This window comes from Lactuca serriola, chromosome 7 (assembly GCF_051521515.1).
Source record: "Lactuca serriola cultivar US96UC23 chromosome 7, Lser_US96UC23_V15, whole genome shotgun sequence".
Taxonomy (NCBI): domain Eukaryota; kingdom Viridiplantae; phylum Streptophyta; class Magnoliopsida; order Asterales; family Asteraceae; genus Lactuca; species Lactuca serriola.
In genome coordinates, this window is record NC_136414.1 from 190,198,779 (window position 1) to 190,206,908 (window position 8,130).

Below are 8,130 nucleotides of genomic sequence, written 5' to 3' on the forward strand. Positions count from 1 at the left end.
TCCTTAGATAGCTCACATGTTTGTCTAAATAATTTTAGAACTCACATCCATAAGTCTGAAATGTTAAGACCTTTTTCCATTTCTCACAATTCAAACTATGAAGAGGGATGTCGTAATCATAATTGAATTTGAGAATGCAAATAACACAATTGCTATATGCTTAAAATCTACTTAGTGAAAGCGTTTCCTCACAATCATTTTCATGAATTGGAGAGAAACCTTATGATACTTAGATCTTTATGGTGTATGTGTTCCTATCCATGTGAATTTGTCATAACCATAATTACAAGACATGGTTAGTGACAAATCCAAACTCATATGGACTGAACTTGTTCAATCTTAATTTCTTGTCACCTGGCAGTACAAGGGCCTACCATTGCTTCCAAGTTGTTATGTAAACAATTAAGAACTCATAGAACTTACATGAATAGTCAACATTAATTGGAATGGCCACAGAAACAAGAATATGTCAACACAATAGGTTACCAACCTCAAGTCGTGTGCTAGTGATTAACAATAGGTTTACTCTTGATTAGTTCTTGAAACTATTCAAGATCATTAAGACTCCCACTATCCTCTTGAATATAAGATTCTCTTGTCAGGAAACATTCCTTGACAAACAAATATTCAAGAGTTAGTGCAGTTACTTATCAAGACAAACACTTCACACAATTGGCCTTAGTTGGTCTTTATTTTATCCAAAACATCACAACTTACCAATTTAAAATGTACAAGAGTAGAAAATATTTTACTCTACATTTGATAAGTGTTATAAACCTTTCTTAAGATTATATCACTCAAGGCTCAATCTTGGAGTGTGACTCTAAGATTTGATTTTGGAAGTATGATTCACCTTTTGACTTAACCATTTCAACAATTCATGATTCCTCTTCTAAGCCATACAAATGCACTAAGATGTCCTTATAGTTTCATAATCACTAAGATAATCATAAAACACGATACTCAAGTACTCTCCCTTCTTCTCAGATTGGAGAAACTTTATCTCTCTGCCTAATTTGATTCTTCTTATTCGTTCTGCCATACATTGAAACTTTTCCAATGGTTCAGAATTATACTTAATCTTGTAAGTATAACCATATTTACTAAACTTTAGCAAATCATAATGAATAGTCTTATCTTTCTTTGTGGTGGACCTGATCAATGCACAACTAAGTGTACCCGATCCCCTAGTCCTTCACTTGACTCACATATACATGTGAACAAGGAGTTAGTCTTAATTTCCCAAAGATAAAGGTTCTCATTCATCACACAATACAACTTGCATGATTCCAAGTTTCTATCCAACTAAAACTTGAGTGATGAGAATCTTTCCTTATTTGGTAAATTATGACACTACCACAAACGAAAGAATCAAATCCATTTTCCAATATTGCTATCAATGGAAACATATAAGCAAAAATTTTCACAAATGCCATTGTAAGGAAACTTAAAATAAGATAAATTTCAAAAATTTTCTTTATTTATAAAAATTACGGAAAACTTATCCTTACAATGCAAATACATATGAAAACTTTGTTGTTATCTATTCTTAAGCAATCTATCATAGCTCTTAAGGAGCAGCTCAAAATTCTGATCATCGAACCATGCGCTTGAAATCCATCTCTTCGCGATTAGAATCAACTTACTCTACCTTTAAGCTTTCTTTCATTTCTTCGATTCTACAAAACATCAAAATTTAATTACATTACATCATGTATTAATAATCTCCAAATAGGAACTTAATAGAGTTAGACAGTGGACTTCACCTGAAGTAGAGTCAAACTTTTTGACTTTACCATCCTTGCGTTCTTTCAGGTAAATATGGCAGCTTCACAACCAATGCCCCTTCTCTTGGCAATAGAAACATATGGACTCTTTGGGAATGGTACGTGGGACTATCTCATACTTATATTTTCTCTTTACCATTTGGTCAAATGACTTGACCATGGTCGATCCCTTTCCATTAGGAAGATAAAGCTTTTTTGGATTTCCAATGTTACCATTGTCATTGTCCATGGAAGTTTGGGGAGTAGATCTTCCAATCAAATTTTCTTTACCAGTGCGCTAAATCATTACTAATTCAGTAGAAACAAGCAAATAGTTATGATCGATAAGGGTCATGTTGTGATCTGTCATATAGTAGTCCTTAATGAACTCACTATACGACTCAGGGAGTGATTGAAGAACCAAGTCAACAACCAACTTCCTTGAGATATCGACTCCTAATATTCCCAACCTGTCAATGTGTGACTTCATCTCCAAGACATGTGCACACACAAACCTTCCATCTTGGTGTTTGCTAGCCAATAGGGCTTGAGTGAGCTTGAAATTTTCAAGTCTTTGAACTTGTGGTTTAGGGAGAATTATTGGAGGAGGTGGAGGAAGAGAAGTTTCAATACAGCACGAAGAAGGGACTAATCTTTCACCTCGATCGTCTTTGTGGCATATCATCTTTATGAAGATAGCTTTTTCCAAAAGGATAAGGTAGACCATAGTTGTCAGAACTAGACATCTAAAAGGGAGAATTTCAAGTTTAGTTGATTTAAGTCCTTAATATAACACACAATTGAAATATTAAGGATATGACCCAACACAATATTTTACAATTCGGAAGAGGGATTCCGTAATCCAAATGCAAAATATTTGAAGGTGGGTAAATGACGATTTACCAATTTCCACCATGAAAAACAAAAATGAATTTCAGGTTTTAAATGAATTGAAATTCCTAGATCTTTTGAGATTCATTGAACTTTTCAATGGCATGTTTAATCGCGATAATGCCCTTTGATATTTGCATATTTAGCCTCATATTAAGTATAGATTTTTATCATTTATTAGCTAATTCATTGCATATCATGGACAAAAGGTACTTAAAAGTGTTTGAATTGTATTTTCAGTCCAAAAGTGAAGCTCGGAAGCAAAAGGAAGCAGGAGAAGCGATTAGGAGCTTGGGAATTGAACAAAGAGAAAACCACCAAAAACAACACCTACTCGGCGAGTAGGGACGACTACTCGGCGAGTCCGATAGAAGATTCGAGAAGATAAAGACTCCGAGACTTATTGTATACGGGAATTAAGAGATGGACTCGGCTAGTCGGCAATGGACTCGACGAGTCGTTTCACATTAATAAAGATAGCTTCTCAGATCGACATTTGACATTCTGGAACCCTTTTGGAGAGAATAGCTGCGATTGAAGAACCAGAAGAACCCTAGAGAATGAAGATACATCCTAGAATCCAATTCCGAAGGAGATTTGAGGAAAATTTTCATCATTCTACTTAATCTTTTGTTTTCCATTATGGCTAGACAATTAGAATTCGTTTATTACCTCAATCATGAGCTAAAACTCTTAAACTTCTGTTTAGGAATACAAAATTGAAACTATGGTTTGATTATTGGTAGGATTAATTCAATGTTGGTGATTTTTGTTAGTTTTAGCTTGCTAAAGAACCTTGTGTGTGAATGATAATTAATTTTCTGTTAATAGGAAGGTAATTAAATAGTATGAACATCTTTTGATTATCAACCTCATATGTTTATGTGACCACTTCATCATATGTTTAGGATTAATGAACATGAAACTAGAATTAATAAGAAAATTAGGTAAATTCATGTGTGAGCTTGTTTGATGACCATCAACAAGAAGTTAACTAAAGAACCAAATTAGTTAACTATTGCAAGTCTAAATTAATCCAAATAATTAATCTAGTGAATTTAATTAAATTAGACAACTAATCACTGTTTGAGTTAGTTTGTTCACTAAGGGTTAGTGTAGCGAACGCAAAGCTAATCACTTGAGTCGGTAACCAATAGAAGAATTAATCCATTGCACTATTACCATAATATCAACCATAGGATCAATTGAGTTGAACTAAACAGAAGTCCTTCCCATTATTGAATTTAATTAAATCTTTGCTTTTCTAGCTTTTAGATTAAGTGATAGTTAGTAAGTTTCTAGTCTTGTAAAACTAGAGAAAACCCCTACTAATTAATTAATTTAGATAAAATTAGTTTTTAGTTTTAATTTACCGTTCCCTGTGTTCGATACCCTACTTATTTAGCTATACCACAATTGATAGGTCCACTGCCTTTGTGTGTTTATTTTATAATTAAAAGTAGGTTTATAACTAAGTTGTTTTACACACATCAAGTTTTTGGCGCCGTTGCCGGGGAACGATTCTAAATTAGCATTGAATTCTATTTTTATCGATCCTTTGTGTAAGAATTCTCTTATACAGAGTTAATTCTTAGGTAATCTAGTAATTAGGATAAGTTTTAATAAAAATCCATTTTAATAATCAATTAAAAAGTTTTTCTGTTTTTGCCTTGTACTCGCCGAGTGCACTCGTGACAACTCGGCGAGTCCATCGCTGTTCACAGTTTTAATTTTAATTTTATTATTTTTCTTTTTAGGCGTTTTTTGTTTTGTTTACAGTTTTTTCATGACCCGAGGGTCTGATACACCTCTGGTCCCTCCTCTAGAAGACCCGGAATCCGCACTAAGGAGGAGCAAAGGAAAAGCCGTTGGAGAATCCGCTTCTTCAAAGAATTCACAACTAAAGAACCTCAAGTCTGTTTTCAGCAAGAAGAAGAGCAGCAAATCAGGAGCATCCAGTGCCTCTTTGACAATCGAAGACCCAATTAAAGAAGACACCGAGTACGAGACCGAGGAAGAAGAAGAACCTACATACGAGCACGAATCCAACTTTGAAGACGATTTAACTATCATCATGGCTAATATTGATGAAGTCCCCATGGGGGAATGGAAGAAGAGGATGCACGATGACACTGGCCCGGGACTTATGCAGCCCGCAATTCCTACTACCGCTACTTTCGAACTAAAGGGTCATATCCTCGCTCAACTCAAGGAGATTCCTTTCTATGGAAAAGACCACGAAGATGCCTACAAGCACTTGGATGAAGTAAATGATGTGGCTGACTATTTTAACGTACCAAATGTACCACGCGAGACCTAGCTACTTCGCATGCTTCCAGTCACATTCAAGGGTGCTGCAAAGGATTGGCTCAAGTCACTTCCTCTCGGGTCAGTCACCACATGGGCTAAGATGAAAGAGGAGTTCGTAGACCACTTTTGCCAGCATTCCAAAATAGCGAAGATAAAGAAAGCCATTGCCAACTTCGAGCAACAACCCGGAGAATCTCTTTATGAAGCGTGGGAAAGGTATAAAGGTCTTCTCAGAAATTGCCCACACCATGACCTTAATAGCCAACAAGAGGTCTCCATCTTCTATGATGGAGTCAATGTCACCACACGGCAATTGCTCGACTCGCAATGCCCACTCACAAAGAAGGCACCCCCGGTAATCAAGGAGTTAATTGAAGAGTTCTCTAAGCATTCTAGAGAATACCACAACCCAAGAAATGAAGTAAGTCGGGGGGTAGTGAACTCGGCAAATGATGGCATGGCGGCGATGATGGCTAAGCTCGATAGTTTAGATAGAAGGATGACAAAAATGGATCAAACAATCCATGCTATTCGAGTTGGATGCGAGAAATGTAGAGGGCCTCATGTCACGAAGGATTGTGACTTGGATGAAAATGGAAACAAGAAAGCTCAAGTGTTCTACTCAAGCGGCGATCGATACAATGAATTGGTATTAATTTGGTGACTTAAAGAGATTAATTAAATAAGAGGGTATAAACTGTCAATTGTTTGATAGTTAAACTTTAGACTGTAAATCCATATTGGATAGGGTTGGACGGATTCTAGAAGCTAAAGGATAGCTTAAAATCGTCCAAGGCTATCTAAGGAATGGATTTGGATAGCTTTAAGAGAAGATTGTCCAATTAGGGTTTAAGCTGTAACCCTTAAGGAGTCTACAAGTATAAATAAACCCTATGGCAAAGGGAAATCGGCACTTGATCTAAAGTAGAGAAACCCTGGCCGAATTCCCTCTCCTCTCCTCTCTCTCAAATCATCCTCCTTGCTATTTAGTGTTTGTAAGCCATTAGAGGAGTGACAATTGTGACTCTAGAGCTCCAAGACAACAAGATCAAACAAGAGATTCAAAGGTATGATTCTAGATCTGATTTAGTATTGTTCTTATACCTAATTAGTCATTAGAAGTCTTGGATTCAAAGCATGTTTATTTAGAAAGCCTAGATCCAAGCATTAGGGTTTTGCATGCGCACATAGGAAAGTTCTTATGGCTAAAACTCATCAATTTTATCAAAAGGAAGAACCGGTTATGGAAAAGAAAGTCGATTTAGAAGAGATGTTCACTAGATTCATAGCTGCGTCCGAACAAAGACACAATGATCATGATGCTACAATACAAGAGACCAGAAATATGCTAAGGAATCAATAGGCATCTATTCTCAACATTGAGAAACAGCTAGGACAATTTGCACATCAAGTGAACGAGAGAAGACCGGGTCAACTTCCAAGTAACACCGAGAATAATCCGAGAATGGAGAATGTGAACACTGTGACTTCCAGGTATGAAGAAATTTTCACACCTGCACAGAAGATCTCCAAGGTGAATACAGAAAAGGCAGAAGAGTCGGCTCCAGCTAAACCCGATCAGACTTGCCGATTCCCTCTAATGGACTCGACGAGTCCATGCGCTGATGACAAAACTGTTATTCTCTTAAGGCCCTACAATCCCCCTTTGCCATTCCCAATCAGATCCATGCCTGGTGAAAATGTTAGAGCGTATAGAGCTTTCATGGAGCATGTTCAAGCCCTTCAAGTCAATGTTCCATTTGTAGAAACAATCCTTCAAACGCACAAGTATTTTAACTTGCTAAAGGGTCTCTTTGCTGCTAGGAAAGATTTAGCTAAAGCCGCGGAGATAGTATTGAGTGACCTACCAGAAAAGAAGGGCGATCCGGGGAGCATCATAATTCCTTGCCAATTTGGAAATGTACTTGCTACTCAAGCGTTGACCGATTCGGGTGCAAGTATCAACTTAATGCCCTTCTCTTTCTTCAAGAAGCTGCATTTACCGGAGCCAAGGCCTGTGAATATGAAGATCCATTTCGCGGACAAGACGACTATTAGTCCAAGAGGTGTTTGTGAAGATCTCCTCATTAAGGTGGATAAATTTATATTCCCAGTGGACTTTGTGGTACTTGATATGGAAGAAGACCCCGCAATTCCAATTATTTTGGGGAGATCATTTTTGAACACCGCATGCGCATTGATAGATGTATGCGAGTCCACACTAACGTTGAGGGTAGGAGATGAGTCAGCAGTATTTAAAGCTTTACCAGAGATCAAGCAAGAAGAAGGAAGAAAAGAAGAGATCTCATTCATTGATTTGGATGATGAGATACTACAAAAAGAACTTGCACTCTTGCAAGAAGAAGATCCAAGTAAGTTTTTGCTATCCTCTGGAGGTAATGAAGATGTTGACAAAGACTTGGAGGGGATAGAGAAGCTGCTGAAGGGAACTGAATCAGAGAACACAGTGGGATGTGAGGAATATGATCTGACTCGCCGAGTCGATTTCATGGACTCGATGAGTCCATTCGAAAATCCCAGCAATTTGGACGATTTTGATCTGTTTGTTACCAGCTCTTTGCATGTTCTGGACATGAAGATTTTCCCTAGTTCTTTAGAAGATCAAGCAGCAGAAGGAGGAATGGATGGTGATCTTCAACACGTTCATGTAGCATGCCTCAATACAATAATGCAAAATGATGAGGATAATCCACTTGAAGAGGAGGAAAGCAATGAAGAAGAGAAAAAGTTAAGGGTTAGGAGAGATAATGTTGATCACCCATTCATTACCAAGCATCGAGCCCGAGTTTTCACCAGCCATGAAGTAATTCGATTCAAGGAAAACGAAGTGCAAAAGAGGGTGCGAGAGAATGGGCTAAAGAAGAAGAAAGTGAGGAAAAGGGAAAGCCATGTAGCTGAAGATGATGCTATGAGAAAGAAGAGAGAAGAATTGAGACGGGCTTACAAGAAGAAGATACACGCTTACAAGACGAAGTACAAACCACAAAAGATTAGGCGTGCATTCCTGATGCAGGAAAATGAAAAAACGTAGATGGGAAGGAGTCCAGCTAACGACTACTTAAAAAGAAGCGCTTGGCGGGAGGCAACCCGTTATTAGAGTTTGCTTTCTTTCATCTTTTTCGTTTTAGTTTTGTTTGATTTT

The 8,130-nt window shown here is 37.4% G+C and overlaps 1 non-coding gene across 1 annotated transcript; it reads right to left on the minus strand.

The window, feature by feature from the left end:
- Positions 1-5,115: 5,115 nt before the first annotated feature.
- Positions 5,116-5,222, minus strand: LOC145065203 (small nucleolar RNA R71). The gene has a single exon (XR_013688349.1). It is a non-coding gene; the product is annotated as a small nucleolar RNA R71 (small nucleolar RNA).
- Positions 5,223-8,130: the final 2,908 nt, after the last annotated feature.